General features: G+C 42.0%; 1 protein-coding gene across 11 annotated transcripts in view; it reads right to left on the bottom strand.

Annotated features, from left to right (window-relative positions):
- Window positions 1-16,775, bottom strand: part of FAM110B (family with sequence similarity 110 member B) — a 157,805-nt gene that overhangs the window by 62,390 nt on the left and 78,640 nt on the right. For 7 of the 11 annotated variants that reach the window (XR_010127205.1, XM_063668789.1, XM_054499148.2 and 4 more), the window contains exon 3: window positions 10,072-10,160. The exons of 2 other annotated variants lie outside the window; for them this stretch is intronic. The gene's annotated coding sequence lies outside the window, so the exon portion shown is untranslated. Of the gene's footprint in view, window positions 1-10,071; window positions 10,161-15,313; window positions 15,495-16,775 lie in introns of those variants that run through there. 2 more of the 11 variants (XM_054499154.2, XM_054499153.2) reach the window with 2 other exon arrangements.

The following is a 16,775-nucleotide window of genomic DNA, read 5'->3' as shown; positions in this document are numbered from 1 at the left end:
TTAAAATGCTTCATAAATCAATGTGCCAGAGGTATTCCAGCATTCCTTATACTCTAAAAATGAATGTGAAACTTTTTCAGGCCCAAGTTCAATACAAACATCTCTCTGGCTCATAGGCCAATGGCCAAAATCTTAAATTAAACCTAGAAGTGTATCAACTTTTTGTTTGTTTATTTTCTTGAGACAGAGTCTTGTTCTGTCGCCCAGGCTGGAGTGCAGTGGTGCGATCTCGGCTCACTGCAACTTCCATCTTCTGGGTTCAAGCAATTATCCTGCCTCAGCCTCCCAAGTGGCTGGGATTACAGGCACCTGCCATCACATCTGGCTAATTTTTGTATTTTTAGTAGAGATGGGGTTTCACCATATTGGCCAAGCTAGTCTTGAACTCCTGACCTCAAGTAATCTGCCTGCCCTGGACTCCTGAAGGGCTGGGATTACAGGTGTGGGCCACCATGTCTGCCTAAATGTGTATCAGCTTTACAAGACTCTTCAGTTGATTAAAGGAAGGGGGCATGACCTCCACAAAAAGTAATTTCTTCCCTTTACCAATACAGCATGAAATGTTGAATCACAAATACAACTAGGAGAGTAAATGAAAACAAAGCCTGCTTTTTCTCCTGTTTTAGATGCCAATTGCCAGGTTCAGAGAGTGATGCGTCAATCCCTACTCTGACTGCCCTAGCATCCTGTGCCTCAGTGTAGCCACTCTAACACCCCCTGTAAAACAGTGTCCAGAGGGAAAGTTCTGGGAGGTGCAGGGTGCAATCTACTCCTTGTACTATGCTTAGAAACCAATGCCACTCGGTGGGGACATTTACCACCATTTTCTTGGTAAGGATCCATAAAATCTCTGCTGGTATCTGACAGCAGCCTCTAGGGATATAATCCCCATGAATAGGTAAAGATTGAAGCTTCACAACCCATTCTATCTGGGGATGGAGAGTTTAAGGTATACATGGTGGTAAGTTTTCCAGTGAAAAATCATGTTTAAAAAATGGAGATTTTGCCAGGCACAGTGGCTCACGCCTGTAATCCCAGCACTTTGAGAGGCTGAGTTGGGAGGATCACAAGGTCAAGAGATCCAGACCATCCTGGCCAACATGGTGAAACCCTGTCTCTACTAAAAATACAAAAATTAGCTGGGCATGGTGGCGAGTGCCTGTAGTCCCAGATACTTGGCAGGCTGAGCTAGGAGAATTGCTTGAACCGGGGAGGCGGAGGTTGCAGTGAGCCGAGATCATGCCGCTGCACTCCAGCCTGGCGACAGAGCGAGACTCTGTCTCAAAAAAAAAAAAAAAAAGGAAAATGGAGATTCAAGTCCACTGCTGGAAGGAAGGAAAACATAGAGAATCTTATAGAATCACATAAATTAGAAATGAAATTAAAATCAAACACTACTTATAGGCCAACTGTCGCTAGGATGATGCTTGAAAATATTATAGTTCATCTTCTCTTTAGCGAGGTGCACACCATCCATACCTTCTGCTGACTCCTTTTTTTCTCCACTACATATGATTCAGATGACAGCCAGCAAGGTCTTGGTCATGAGCACAATTCAGGAGCCCGCTGACCTCAGGAAAGACAGCCTTGTAACTTCTGAGGATACACAGGACAGACCACTAATATGGTGAGCTAGTTTGAACCAAAGATTCAAATACACACAGTTCCGTGGTGGATTCTCTCATATGCCATTGATCCGGACCACCCAGGAGTTAGCGGTACTCTTCTACGTACCCAGAGCTTCGTTTCTGCCTAAAATTCATCATTTTCTTGGATCTCCTCACATTTTCTTCACTTCCAACTCCAGCACTACTAGTTACTGTTCTTCTTAGGATGATTTTTCAAATATAGAGTTTTTATCCCTTTACAAGAATGTCAGCGTCTCAAGGTGGGAAAGGTTCTTAATCCCCATTTCACCCCTGGGCAAATTAGACACTGGATACGTAATTTTTAATGGAGCAGCAAATAATGAGAGAATTAACACAGGGAACATGAAGCCCGGGGGAGGCGTGGATTGTGGGAGTGGCCTGCATTCTGTATTCTTCATTGGCCCTGGAGTGTGGGCTTTTAAGGTGCCACTTCCCTGAAATAGTGGAATTAACACAAGTAGTGAACGTGGAGACAATCACAAATAATTGAATCTCTGAATATTGAATCTGTGAGTCCATAGGGAATAATCAATTTGAGCAAAATTTAAAAAATGAATAAATAAACTATGTAATCTGAATTCTAGAAACAAAACCCTATTTTAAATGCAGTTGAGTAGACCAAATTCAAGCAGCCTTTGAATAAAGCTAATTATGCCTTGATTATTCCTTACTTTGACTAGTTTAAAGTTTCACCCAAGTTCTTACAATTCTGCACCATAATGTTCTACTACAACTAAGCATAAATAACCCAATTTCTTCTGTTTCTTCTCCCGTTTTGTTTCTGACTTCATTTTTGCCTTTCTTTCTCCAGCAATAGACTGTGCCTCCCCCTCTTTCAGTGAAATAACACTTCCAGCCCTGCTAAGCCCTGTGCTGTTGTGTCTTATATCTGAAGATGTTGTTGTCAGAGCTTGTGAGAGGCAGTGACCAAAAAGATAGATGAGCAATGTACAGTGACTTTCCTTCATATGCACAAAAAACTTCAGTCTATTAAATTCCACAAACAGCTCCTTTAATTTTTTTTTTTTTTTAAGAATCAGGGTCTTGCTCTGTGTCACTCAGGCTGGAGCACAGTGGCATGATCATAGCTCACTGAAGCCACAAACTCCTAGGCTCAAGTGATCCTTTCGCCTCAGCCTCCCAAGTAGCTGGGACCACAGGTGTGTGCAACCATGCTCATTTAAAACAAAAACAAAAACAAAAACAAAAACGGAGATGGGGGTCTCACATCTACCAATGAGGAGATGTGTGGCCCACGCTGATCTCGACCTCCTGGGCTCAAATGATCCTCCCACCTCAGCCTCCCAAAGCACTGGGATCACAGGTATGAGCCACTGTGCCCAGCCCCACAAACATTTCTTTACCCTCTGTAGTTTGCTATATTCTGTGCTCGATTCTACAGATTCAGAGTTAAAACATAATTCTTACCCCCAACTTGCTTATAGTCTATTAGAGAGCGACAGAAAAATTTTACTGTAACTTAAATCAGATTTTCACAAGTGCCTCTAATGTACTCATAGACTAAAGAATGTACATGACTATGTGCTCACAGTCATAAGGAACTCTGAGGACACAGAATGTAAATGATGAATAAATGGTGATTAAAGGATAAGAAGCCAACATGGGAGGGAGAATCTGAACTGGTTCTTCACAGTTTAGACTGAGTTCCTCCTTCTTCCTGCTGTCAGTGGGGCTGCTTTGCCTTCTAGAGGAGATGCGGTTATTTTCCCCTAGATGGCTTGCCTCTACATGCCCATTAAGACGTCACTCTACTATAGGCAGTTAAGAACTGACAACAGCTTTCCATTCTGTGTTGTTGATGAAAATTTTTATTTTCACAAAGGCTTCCCGGGTGGGTAAATCACTTCATTCCTCTTCAGGAAGTGAATCAGTCCATAGAATAGCGCTGATGCTGTAAAGCCATCTACAATCTCCTCTAGGATTTCAATCCTAGCCCATGTGCTCGCTCGCACCTCCCTGTACAGAAGAGTTGGGAGGGCAAGGCTTATTTATTCATCCCCTCAAGCATCTAAGAGCCTAGGTTCTTTGATTAAGGCAAAAGTTTTAAATAAATTGATCATATAATTTAAGAGATAACACATAAACCCTCACAGACAGCAAAAAATAATTCCAAGACTACTTATAAATAAATGCACATAGTATACATTAAATTGTGAAGAAATTTGTTGCATGAATTATCAATTTGTTGAATGAATAAATGGCAAAAATTCTTAGATTCTAAGAAAAAAAACCCATTGCTTTTAAAGGAAAAAGTAACTTTTGAAACGGGCACTAAAGGAACTCTTGGACTTTTAAGAGAGTGGAATGGATAAGGGATTTTGGGCAAGAAGCAGCCCATAAGCTCTGAGGAACCAGGTGTGTAGGGAACATGAGTAGAATAACAGACGCTGACTTTGAGTAAGTAGAAGAGCCCAGGTGAGAGGTGGCTTTGGAATTTAAATTTGGTAGACAGATAACTGGGAGAAACAAGGTTTCAGAGCAGGAAAGTAACAGGATGAAAACTGTTTGTAAAAGAATTTTCTGGCCAGGTGTGGTGGCTCACGCCTATAAACCCAGCAATTTGGGAGGCTGAGGCGGGCAGATCACTTGAGGTCAGGAGTTCGAGACCAGCCTATCCAATATGGCAAAGCCCTGTCTTTATCAAAAATATAAAATTAGCCAGGCATGGTAGCACACGCCTGCAATCCTAGCTACTTGGGAGGCTGAGGCAGGAGAATTGCATGAAACTGGGATGCAGAGGTTGGAGTAAGCTGAGACTGTGCCACTGCACTCCAGCCTGGGCAACAGAGCCAGACTGTGTCTCAAAAAATAAAAATAAGAAAAAGAATTTTCTGCCTCCTACATGGACTGGTGTGGGTGCAGAAACTAGAGGCAGGTGACCAGCATAGGGCTAAGTCAGTAATGGGGTTGTTTGGTGATGAAGAGGGCTGTGCTGAGGCATGAGCCCTTGAGGAGGAGTCAGCAGGGCTCAACACCTGAACAGGCAGGCATCATAAGGGACAGTCACTTGAGAGGCTTCTTCCCAGAGGAAAGGTCTCCACTGACTGTCATGGTGAGTGAAAGCTGTCTCTTTTTGACCAAGGATGATGTGGAGCTTGGTTTTAAATGTATCATAGAGAACTAGACCCGTAGGACTCAAGTAAAGGCAAAACATAAGTATTTCAGGAGCATGAAGGGCCAGTGCTCTGTGAAGCTCTGCCTAAAGACCATGCAAGGAGAGGGCAGCATTGCTCCCCTGGTGAATAGGAGGAATTTCCAGAAGGAATGCAGATTAGGAATATATTTAGGTTTTCAGTCACATCTCTGAACATAGATACACACACGTGATGCCATAATTGAATATTTAACATTCTTTTATCCTATGCTATGGAAGAGGGAATCCTGTGTGGAGAGGACACTCCAGTGCTCACTAAACACAGGGTCCTGGCAAGCATCACATCTGTCCGAACTTCTCTGAGTACTCAGAATGCATGAATGCTTTCTGCATCCACACCTAGAGATGGTAGCACATGATTTACAGGTTGAAAAGAAAGTGAGAAGGTCTGGAAAGTCTAGGTTTTCTCCTGGCACAACTGCAATCACTGTTTAAATCTCCTCTCTTTACCTGCGTCCTCCTAACAGTCTCTTTCCCTCTTTATATGACCTTTTTGGTCTCTTTCCTACTCTAGTTGATTGAAGATTTTCATGGTTTCTACAGATCATTCTAAGATTCCACCAGACATTTATGTTTCCTTGTAACCTTTCCATTCTACTTTCCCCATTGTCCAACTTCCCTCAACCGGCTTTCCTGTTGCATGTACGACCCTGATATTGTAAAGAAATTAACTGGTATGCAAGGGCTGGATAGGGGTTTGATAGAAGAGCCTTGGGTAGACTTGGGCTTTATATCCAGTGTATATCTAACCACATGGTTGCCCTTTGGTCTGAAGTTTAGCCTCTGATACCCATATTACATATATCCCATATCTACATACTGAAGATTCTAATGCTTCTCTGAAGGGCAAGTGAAGACTGCACATAACGTCTCCAGCACAGGGCCACAGGGCAGTCCTTCTACAGTCCATGGGCATAACTGTAGCCCATCCTTCCTCTCTGCTGATCTTTGTAAGAAAACAGTGACTACATTTACAATTACACAATTTCTATTATAACAGCCACTAATAAACAACTACGCAGGTTAGTAATACAGAATTTGTCTTTCATTTGATTAAAAAAATTTAAATATGTCAAATTACTCATTCTTTTTTTTTTTTAAAAGATAGGGTCTTGGCTCTGTCACTTAGGCTGGAGTGCAGTGGCATGATCATAGCTCACTGCAGCCTCAAACTCCTGGGATGAAGCAATCCTCCCACGTCAGCCTCCTGTGCAGCTGGAACTACAGGCGCATGCCACAATACCCGGCTAATTTAAAAAAAAATTTTTGTACAGACAGGGTCTCACTGTGTTGCTCAGGCTGGTCTTGACCTCCTGGTCTGAAGCGATCTTCCTAACTCAGCCTCCAAAAGTGTTGGGATTACAAGCGTAAGCCACCAACACCCTACTGTAATTTGACAATTTAAATTCCAATCAATAATTTTTTGAACTTCACAACAAATGTGTGTTAAATCCTCAAAAATAGAATTATACTTCTTTCTGAGTATGAGGGAGACTATCCCTAGATCTATCCTTAGAGAAGCATATACAATTTTTGTGAATAAGTAAAAGAAAACATCTAAAATCCCTGCTTCTTTTCCCAGAGAATGCCCTTTCCTCTTCCTCTTTTTAAAAAAGCAGAAAGCAAGCCTGGCTCCCAGCACAGTGGGTCTCACTGTCGTGCCGACTCTCCTGATTCCTGAGAAGACCTTACTCAAGGTCAGCTGAGATGGCCTCAGAGGAGCCACACCTGACTGTACTGCTGGAATCTGATCTCTGAGTCATTCTCTTGGCAAACAGCTGATCTGGGGAGAGGCAAAAGTCAGGGGTGCTGGCATGAGAGGATGATGAGTCATTGACAAGGTACAAACCTCTCATTCTGGAGGACCAGCTTTAGGAAACACCGAGTTGGAAAAAAAGGTGTCTGGAGAAAACCAGCAAGCATTTTTGGTCAGGCCCATTTAACGTGCAAAATAAATGTGCGAGGGTTATTGTTGTTCTGAGCAATTTCTCAAGTATCTAGCATGTACCATATTAAAAAGGTAAAAATCTGGCTGGGCACGGTGGCTCACACCTGTAATCCCAGCACTTTGGGAGGCTGAGGCGGGCGGATCACGAGGTCAGGAGATCCAGACCATCCTGGCTAACATGGTGAAACTACATCTCTACTAAAAATACAAAAAATTAGCTGGGCGTGGTGGCGGGTGCCTGTAGTCCCAGCTACTCGGGAGGCTGAGGAAGGAGAATGGCGTGAACCCAGAAGGCGGAGCTTGGCAGTGAGCCAAGATCGCACCACTGCACTCCAGCCTGGGTGACACAGCCAGCCTCTGTCTCAAAAAAAAAAAAAAAAAAAAGGCAAAAATCTGGAGAGAAGTTTTGAAAAAGGAAACCTTCAAGGAGAAACTGACTTTATCAATTACTTAAGTTTGAATAAGATAACAAGAAACAAAAAACAAAGGAAGACTTCAAGCTTATTTCCTGAAATTGTAATTACATGCATAATGTATAGAAATTGGTGTTTGTGTATTCCTTTAAAAATGACTTACATAGATACACTACTCAGGACGTTTCATATTCTAGGATGAACAAACTCCAAAAGATGTGACCAAAAGAACATTACAATATCATTTTATTTCATGACTTCATTTGCCTTTTAGTTTCCTTAAACAAGGAGCCACTTTTAAAAAGACCCAGTGTGTTCTCTAAAAACAAAGTAATCTTAAACTCATATATTGAGAGCAGTGAAAATTTAATGGCGATAATAATGCATATGAATTCATAAGGCTGCTTATCTGTAATTTAAGAATCTAGGAAAGAAAAATGTTTTAATAAACTTTAAATGCAATAATAACCTGAAAGTTAAAAACATTTGGATACAGATAAGAAACAAATTATGCTTTTCAAAACATTCTTTAAAGCACTTTAAACAATGTTTCAATCTATTTATGGGAAAACTGATATAAAAGCAACTCAAAGTAACTTGCACACATTGACTTAAGGTTATTTAAGAATTAGGTATCGGGGTTAGGATTTATGCCTGCAACCTAGCTGACACTGTGTTGGTAAGTCACATGGCTAAGTTCTTTCTAACCTTCCTGATCTGGGTAAATAATAGTACTGATAAAGCTCAAGCCAGTTCCAGTTACTTATGCCTGTGAAGGTAACTGACGGTCTTCTCTGGATGGTTTGCCTTGATGGGGGGAGGGACCTACCCCTTCTTGTGTACCTAGGCTATATCAGGTATATCCATTGCTCTGTCTTGTTACTTTCCCTACACCCCCACTGCCTTGCTGTTCTTCTTACTTGGCATATGAGAAACTGAGGCTCACAGAAATAAAGCAAACCACCCCTGTCCATCCAACTGGTTACTAAGCAGACGAGCTGAGGTGAAGGCCAAGTCTACTCAACTCTGTAGTTCCTCCCTGGCCACTAGGGCTGCAAACTCAACTGCAGTCAGCAGCTATCCTGGTGAGCTGAACATCATGCAGCCACGTACAAGAGAGAGGAGGGGTGGTGGGATCACAAGAGGGAGCAACATGTCCTGGCTTGCTCTGACTTCCCAGTTCTAGCACTGCAAGTCCCATGTCCTAGGAAACCCCTCAGCTCCCTAGGATGGTGCAGAATGAAAAGCATGGGCCTGTTGGAAAGTATTCCCCACTAAGTACACCTGCACTCGGGTACAGTTCTACACAAGTGCTGGCAACGGCAGATGCAAACTTCCTTCCAGCCAACAGGAGCCCCCGGCTTTCGTATCAGAGCTTCTTATATCTGAGATAAGAAGATAAGTAAGATGGCGATAAGAGTGAGAGACTTCAGGTTACAGTACTGAGGGGTGTTGTTGGCTTTCTCTTTAATTCCTGTTTCTACAGATTGCAGAATTCTGTCTGGCACAGGCTGATTCTTATTTCTCAGCCTAAGTTAGATTCTTAGGTTCTAGAAAAGCGACCACATCACCTGACAACATCCTGCATAATGCAGTAATAATAAATTACAAAATACATGGCTTACTATATAAGCAAGGGTACATTACAAATGGATGCTAGAAAGGAAGCTAGAGGAAGGCTGTCAATCAAATCCAAGCATGGGGCCACTCAGAATGTGGGCACTGAGGCTGAGGCTCTGTTCTCCTGAGGGTTGCTCTTTACACTCTTCAACTCATGGTGGAAATGAGGTAACTGGAGAGCTTCTTTATTTTCCTAAACATTTCTAACCTCCTCATTTGGTGTTATTGAGCTCTCAGTCCCTCCATAAAAGAGGGAATCATCTGTACTTTGACCCCACCATTCTTCCACTTCCTTAGCTCTTTCCTGGAAGATGGTGTGGCTGTAAGAAGAGACCTGGAAAAAATGTTCCCAGGCTCTCCATCAGCTGTGGGGACCAGAAAGGAGTCCTGGGAGTGGTGGGGACCTGGGGAAAAGCACCCTGCCATTCCCAGGCCTGCTGGTTGGCCATCCTCCAAAGATGCTCCAACCCCTCAGTCTCAGTTCCTGGACTGGAATTTAAGTTCTGCTCTCTCGACCCTGCCTCCCTTAAGGGGCCAGCCTGCAAAGATCTCTCCGGGTCACCCACCCCCAGTGCCCTTGCTGCTGACCCTGCACCACCATCTCATTCCCCGAGCACAGAGAGTAAACTTCTGACCAGGCCAGGTGGCTCATGCCTGTAAACCCAACACTTTGCAACGGCGAGGTGGAAGGACTGCTTGAAGCCAGGAGTTAATAGTACTGATAAAGCTCTGGGCAACATAGTGAGACCCCATCTCTATGAAAAAAATTTTAAAAATTAGCCAGGCATGGTGGTGCACATTCATAGGCTTAATTACTCAGGAGGTGGAGGCAGCAGGATCACTTGACCCCAGGAGTTCAAGGCTGCAATGAGCAACACACCATTGCCCTCCAGCCTGGGCAACAGGGCAAAACCCCATCACTGACAAAAAATAAAATTTTCTTTAAAACACAGAGGACTTCTAAATTCCTGGGAGATTACCTGATAAATAGCACACAGCATTTAACAAACTAACAACTAGCAGATATGTAGAAGGTGTATCATGAAACCCCTTGGAACGGCAAATGGCCATCACTGATACTTTGGTCCTGGTAAGGACCTCAAAAGGTGGGGATTTTATTTTATTTTATTTATTTATTTATTTATTGCCAGACAGCAAAATATCTGACACCTCAGCTTCTTTGTCTTAGTGCAATAATGACACAGGTTTTCATAGAGAATCAATATCTCCTTCTCAGAATGGATCAAAGCAAAGCAATATGCTTACCTGAGAGGGGAATGAGTATTTTATGGATGGTAGGCAGAGGTCACAGGAACACTGTCCTTTCTTAAAATGCTCTCTGCAGCAGGAAATTGCTAAAAATCAAAGGAAGAAAAGATTGCTATTGCCTTTTTATTTGATAAAAATAGGCAGGCTATTAAATACATTTAGCAACAGACAGTGGTAATTCTTTTGAAAATTAGTCAATACAGGCTGGGTGCAGTGGCTCAAGCCTGTCATCCCAGCACTTTGGGAGGCCGAGGGGGCCAGATCACTTGAGGGCAGCAGTTGGAGACCAGCCTGCCCAACATGGTGAAACCCTGTATCTACAAACACACACACACACACACACACACACACACACACACACACACAAACGCAAAAATTAGTTCGGTGTGGTGGTGCTAGTTGGGAGGCTGAGGCACAAGAATCACTTGAACCTGGGAGGTGGAGGTTTCCGTGAGCTGAGATCATGTCACTGCACTCCAGCCTGGGTGACAGAGCGAGACTCTGTCTCAAAAATAATAAAAATAGAAACTGATCAATATATTTAAAAAAAAGATAGCAAACATGTCAGTACACCAAAATGCATTAGTTTTTACAACTTCATTTGGAAACTATTTTGTTTACTTCAACTATTGTTTCTTTTTTAAAAGAGACATTTAACCATGGATAGCAATTATGCAGAAAGAAGAATATAGTATCAAGTTGTGATGAGTTGCATAAATAACATTTTATGTGACATCATATCTTATTTCCAGTGCTGTGAAAGAGTGATAAGAGTTTTAAGGGGCCTCAGAGTCCCTGGTACACACTCCCCACCTACAGAACCAGAAACTGAGGCCCATTCAAGCTGAGGGGCTCCGCAGCACCACTCGGCTGGCTGGGGCAAAGCTCTTGATTGCCCCAGGAGCACCGTTCATCTGCACTGTAGCACCCCCATGCCAGGAATCATTAATTCTCTCATTCATTCAACAGGTACTGACTGAACACTTTCTGTGGACCAAGTACTGTTCAAGGCTCTGGGGGTTAAGATGAAAAACCTCTGATCTCATGGAGTTTATATTCCAGAAAGGGGAAACTAAAGAAATAAACAAATACAGTAAATACTACCTCAGAATGTCCCACTGAGGTGGCTCCATTAGAGCGAAATCCTGCAGGCAGTGTGGGAACAAGCCATGGGCTCTCTGGGGAAGCACATTCCAGACAGCAGGGGGAGCAGCAGCGCCACTCTCCGCGCTGTGCAAAGGCACAGGAGGTTGGTGTGGCTGTGAGTGTGGGGGATTGGTGGACACTGTGTGGCAATGGATGGGCCCACTGATGGAAAGCAGGTGGCATGGACAGGCAAGCTGATGAAGGCCAGAGTGTTGGAGAATAGCTACTTACAGGGGAGTAGCAAAGGAGACAGGGAAAAAACAAACCAGAGTTAGTGTTAAGAGAGCAACAGAGGAGAATTGTTTCCCGTCCTGGAGGTCCGCTGGGTCAGAGAGCTGCTCTAAGGGACTATCATCCAGCTTAGGCAGTGGGGTGGGGTCCGGAGGGCGGGAAAAGTAAAGGCTGCGCATTTTACAGGGTTTGAAAAAGTAAGTGTGGAAGCCAGGCTAGGGTAACACATGACAGAATTAGGAGGATTTCCTGACTGCAGGACCTATGCAGGATCCTGCTACAGGATCCTATGCAGGACCATGTAGAGATTTTACTGGTGGCAAGATCTTGTGCAAATAGGTGACCCCTAAAGTGGACTTCCTCTCCAAATTTGTCAAGATTTAAAATTTAAATCCAATTAAATGTGTAACAAAAGCAGACGCCTTCAAGGTGAAATCCAAGTGTTACAATCCAGTCTCAAATTTTACAAGCTTGTCTTTAATGAGCACATAGAAGTAAATGACTTTCAGGAGTCTACATGCAGCCAAGAGGAAATGACAATTCCTGCCAATGCAAACAGTTCCAAAAGTAATCACTAAATTACTTGAGAGTATAATAGCAATCAAAGTGTTTGGATGCATTTCTAAATTCTGGATACGTTAAAGAAAACTTCAATTCCCATATGATGTAAATCTATTAACATATTTCCATGCAACAACCTAGTGTGTATTCTGAGAAGAGTTAGCAGGGAGAAGAGAAATGATACTTTACGTGTATTGAAGTCAATAAAAAATATAAAAATAGGATATGAAGCTATGCCAGCTTCAACTTAATGCTGAGTTGTGAAGGTGATGTGAAGATGGGCAGGAAATAGTAAGTTCTGGATTGGGTACCATCTCTCTTCTCCTGAAGCCCTCCCTGGCACTCCTCACCTGCTTTCTAAAAAACTGGTTGCCCCTCCTTGGTATCACCAAACTATGTCTCTCTGTCTGCCTCATGCAGCCCTATTATTATTAATTTAGCTGCTTCTCTTCCTCAGTAGTCACTTCTTACAGGAAGGGACTGTGCCTTCTATTTTCTCTCGATAAAGCTTAGCACAGAGCTTAGCATATGCTAAGTGTCCATGATCATGGAATACTACAGTGAAAAATAACTACACTTAGATGAGAGGCCTAATATCTCTTTACATATTTTTTCCAATCCAGGCAACTTTAACAGGTCAACCCTGAAATATTTATCAATTGCTAATGACAAATATCTTTCAGGTTTTTGGATTATCACAGATGCCAAGTGACCAGCCACAAATCCACCTATAGATATTGCCATGGAAACTCTTACATGCAATATCATGCACTACCCATTTCTCTTTCCTCTTCACAAATATTTTCCACACCTTGTTCAGCCCAGTTACTTTGCGGCACATCAATATTTTTCATGGAATGACTTCAGTTTTTAAACTGGTGACCACTTTCCCTGTTGAGACCTCAGGAGAAAACGTTAGAAAGTATCCCTTATAACAGAAAATGTTTTAATTTTAAAATACAATATGTATGTTTATGCTGATAGACCTATTGTTGTTTGGTCAGAAATGTCATCAGTAAAGAGCTATGGAATTTTAACGAGGAAAAAGAACAACATTTTAAAGTGTCCAAAAACTTTCTTTTTATTTTCTTGTCACAGAAATATGTAAAGAGTCTCCTTAATCTAGTTTTTTAAAAAGTTAAGTCGTGATACATCTGAAGATAAAAGCACATATTTTCGTTACGTTGCAAAAACATAAATAACACTTGTTTAATTCTGTTATAAAAAAAGCCCCTTTGGTGTATGTTAAAAGTCCCTTTGGGATATCATAATACCGTTGCATTACACAGTACACAGATACATTCATATTTAAACTTTTAAAAAAGTTCCTCCTCCACACAGAAAGTCTTTAAGACCCAGCCCTAGGGATTTGACATCACTTAAGAGCTACTTCCTACATCTTTCCATGACACACACCTCAAAGGGGCTCTGCCCAAAAGGAACTCTAGACAATGTTTATGTGTGCCCAAGGCTTTCACAGTGGAGAAAACCTTCTTGGAAATTATTTAAGACTAAGGCAATTTAGGGAGCATTTCAGGAGATAGAGAGACGCACAGAGAGAGAGATGGATCCACACCAATTTATCCCTCCCAAAATGAGTGTCCAAGCCTAACTGTTGATTTGCAGAAAGGTTTTTCTGCACATCCACATAGAAGAGCACAGCAGGCAGAGGGAGGGAGGGAAACGACAGAGGAGCCTGGACTTCTGGAAAGAGCAAAACCACTCTCACTGAAACTGCACTCTCCACCACTGATATGCACTCTTCTGCAACGGGAACAGGCGTGGTTTGTATCAAGGAAGTGGAATGTGAAGTAGAACGACTGTTCCCAGGTTCATTTCACCACACAAGGTGTCTAAAACCTGAGAATGCCGCCAGCTGGTTCAAGTCACAAAGACACTGTATTACAAGCAACAACTATCAAACTTTCTTATTACAGACGATACTCTATTACAATTCATGGCAAGCTTTCATAATACTCCTTTTTTTTTCCCCTTAAAAATGTTATTTGGATGCATTTTGCACTGGATAACTTACTATCTGCCAGGATGGACCTGGAAGGAAATGTGGGGTGGCGGCGGGAGGGAGGCACGGTTGGTAAGTACTCTGAAGTTTACTCTGTCAAAGAATGTACTGAACCCCTTTAACCAGAATATAGTTCTAGATCAGAGAAGGTATTTGAACAAATCATTAAGATTGCAATGTTTGGCTTTTTAGGAGCAGAGAAATAATTCCTGATGGTTTTCAGAGATCAGCAAGGCTCTGGTGACAGCAGACGCATGATGGCTGGCAGCCAGCCGTGTGACTGGTGACTCAATACACAAGTTTCTGTGGACTCTACAGTCTGATATGGGAAGGACATCAATTTTTAAGTTTGATGAATAAGTAAAAACAAAGGCGTTTTTGGTATAAAATAGGACACTATGGAGAAGGGACACTGAGAAGGAAAAACTCATGCTGCATTTGTTTGTGATATTTGAACCTCAGCCTTGCCCATTTAAATATTTTTCTTTTAGAATGTACCATTTTTTTATCCCAGATTATTTAAGATTATCAATTTTCAGGCAAAAATTAATAGAAATAAAAATGTTGTCAAACAGTAGACAAAGTGGTAAGAACCCCACCTTCCCGCGACTTCGTTTCAACTCCTAACGCAATGTCCCTGCTAAACAAAGCCATGAAATGAAAGTTTCTCTTTCAAGCACAGCTAAATATACACTTTAAATATCTCTGGAAGAATGGGATATGTTAACCCTCTCTGTATTCAAAAGGCTTAATAAAAACTACAAAAGGTGAGACAAAGAAAACCATCCAAAATGAAGGCTGCACACATCTTTAAAGAAACAATAGCACATTACTTCTGCTAAGGCACAGCTTCAAAATCAGGAAAGTCACTGCCCTGTCCTAATTAGAGTGTGTTTCACTAAATTCTTCCTGATCACTCATTATTCAGGACAGTGTGGACTCAACGCAAACAAAGTCTACTGGGAACTGAAATGCACCTACAAAGACACCCAAATTGATGCAGCATCGGGCATTCCAAAACAGAAGCGAGCCGGTAAGCATCACTCCCAAGCACACACATGCACTCTTGAATCCAGGTAAAAACATTATTCCTTGGTGAATACCACAAACAGGGTAGCTGTTTACCAGGCAAGCCTGCTGGAGAATGTATTTTCACATGGAATGCTGGAGTACCCATAGTATTAACAAAGCAAGATCAGATTAAACAGATGACACGATGAACATACTTCATTTCACACATGGCCGTGTTTTTCGTGAGAGATAGACTTAAGTAATTACCATGAACTGAGCCTCCTTCACTGACCTCCCACAGCAGCTGGCCGTCCTTAACGGCTGATGCTCCACAACAAAGACGAACGCCTTCTCTCGGGCGCCTTATTCCTTCTTTAACGTTACCAGCCGAGCACCTCCACCGTTGCAAGAACACAGTACAGCACCTCTGTATCTATGTCTCTAATGCAGCATAAAGATTACTGTGGAAACCTATCACACGGGCGAGCAGCAATGCCACCAACCAATGAGGAAAAGGCACATGCGGAATCCAGCACATGCTCTCTGAGACGCAGGCTGTCACCGGCGTTTAGCAGGCTGCTAATCTAATTATAGCTAGTTTGCTAGCACAGAGCCATTGGAGCAAAGCACAGGAGAAAATTAAATTTTAATAAATTAAACCTCACAGACAAAATCATCTCGATTTCCTGTCATTTTGAGGACTAATGTGTCACCTTATAAACTATAAGTGATTTTTAAAGTGTGTTCTTATTTTCCTCAAATCTAGAGAAACAAAGAGTGGTTAAATCAATGTACAGCACTATCGGCTTACTTAAGCTTATCAGATTCCAGCACTAAGAATAAATAATAAAATTGATGCTGTGAAAATAATAGTGGTGCTATAAAATCTGAGTCTTTATTTGCCCTAATTAACAATTTGCCACATATTTGTCATAAAGTGCTAATTAATCTCTCTTCAGTATAGTTGGAAATACCGTGCAAATTTCTATCTATAGTGGAAAAGTGCTAATCAAGGTGTCAAAAATCATAATCTTGACTACAGTGATTAATTCGCAATTATAAGGGACAGAAAAGGGATCTCAGAAGTTATTGTAAAAGGAAAAATTAAACACATTTGGCCACTACACAACTGAACGGCCAAACTACTTCTAGAAGCCAAATCCTGTGATACATACGTGGGTGAAAAACATGCATTCTCACAGCCAGACTGCCGGGGTTAAAGTTCTGGATCTCCATTACCTAGCTCTGTGACCCTGGGCAAGTAACTGCATTTCTGTGTTTAAGACAATGATAGGAGCCACCTCGAAGAGTTACTGCCAATGAGCTGTAAGTGCTTAGCACAGGGCCTGGCACAGGGTGGATTCTGGGTTCTATACTAAGCTCTTATGAGTAGTAGTGATCTCAACCACTCCATATTGTCTCCCTTTCTTTCCAGCATCACAGCACTCAAGAGAGTACCTCAACGTGTCTCCATTGTACAGTTCTGTCAGAAATACTATTCAGAAGTCATGAAGGCTGAGAAGCTAATGGTAGGGTTGGTTGATTAATCACACAGAACCATTATTGGTATTCACTGTTATAAGGCAAGTTATTTCATCTACTTCTTTTTAGATACATAATAGTCACTACTTTCACTTGATTCTATACAAACCTATCTTAAAAATAAATTTTCAGGAAATTAAGGGCTTCTAATTATTTTTATTAATGATATAAATTTAAAAAATGTTTT

This window comes from Pongo pygmaeus, chromosome 7, assembly GCF_028885625.2.
Source record: "Pongo pygmaeus isolate AG05252 chromosome 7, NHGRI_mPonPyg2-v2.0_pri, whole genome shotgun sequence".
In the NCBI taxonomy this organism is placed as follows: domain Eukaryota; kingdom Metazoa; phylum Chordata; class Mammalia; order Primates; family Hominidae; genus Pongo; species Pongo pygmaeus.
Note: the sequence above shows the minus strand (reverse complement) of the source record. Positions and strands in the feature narration are given on the sequence as shown.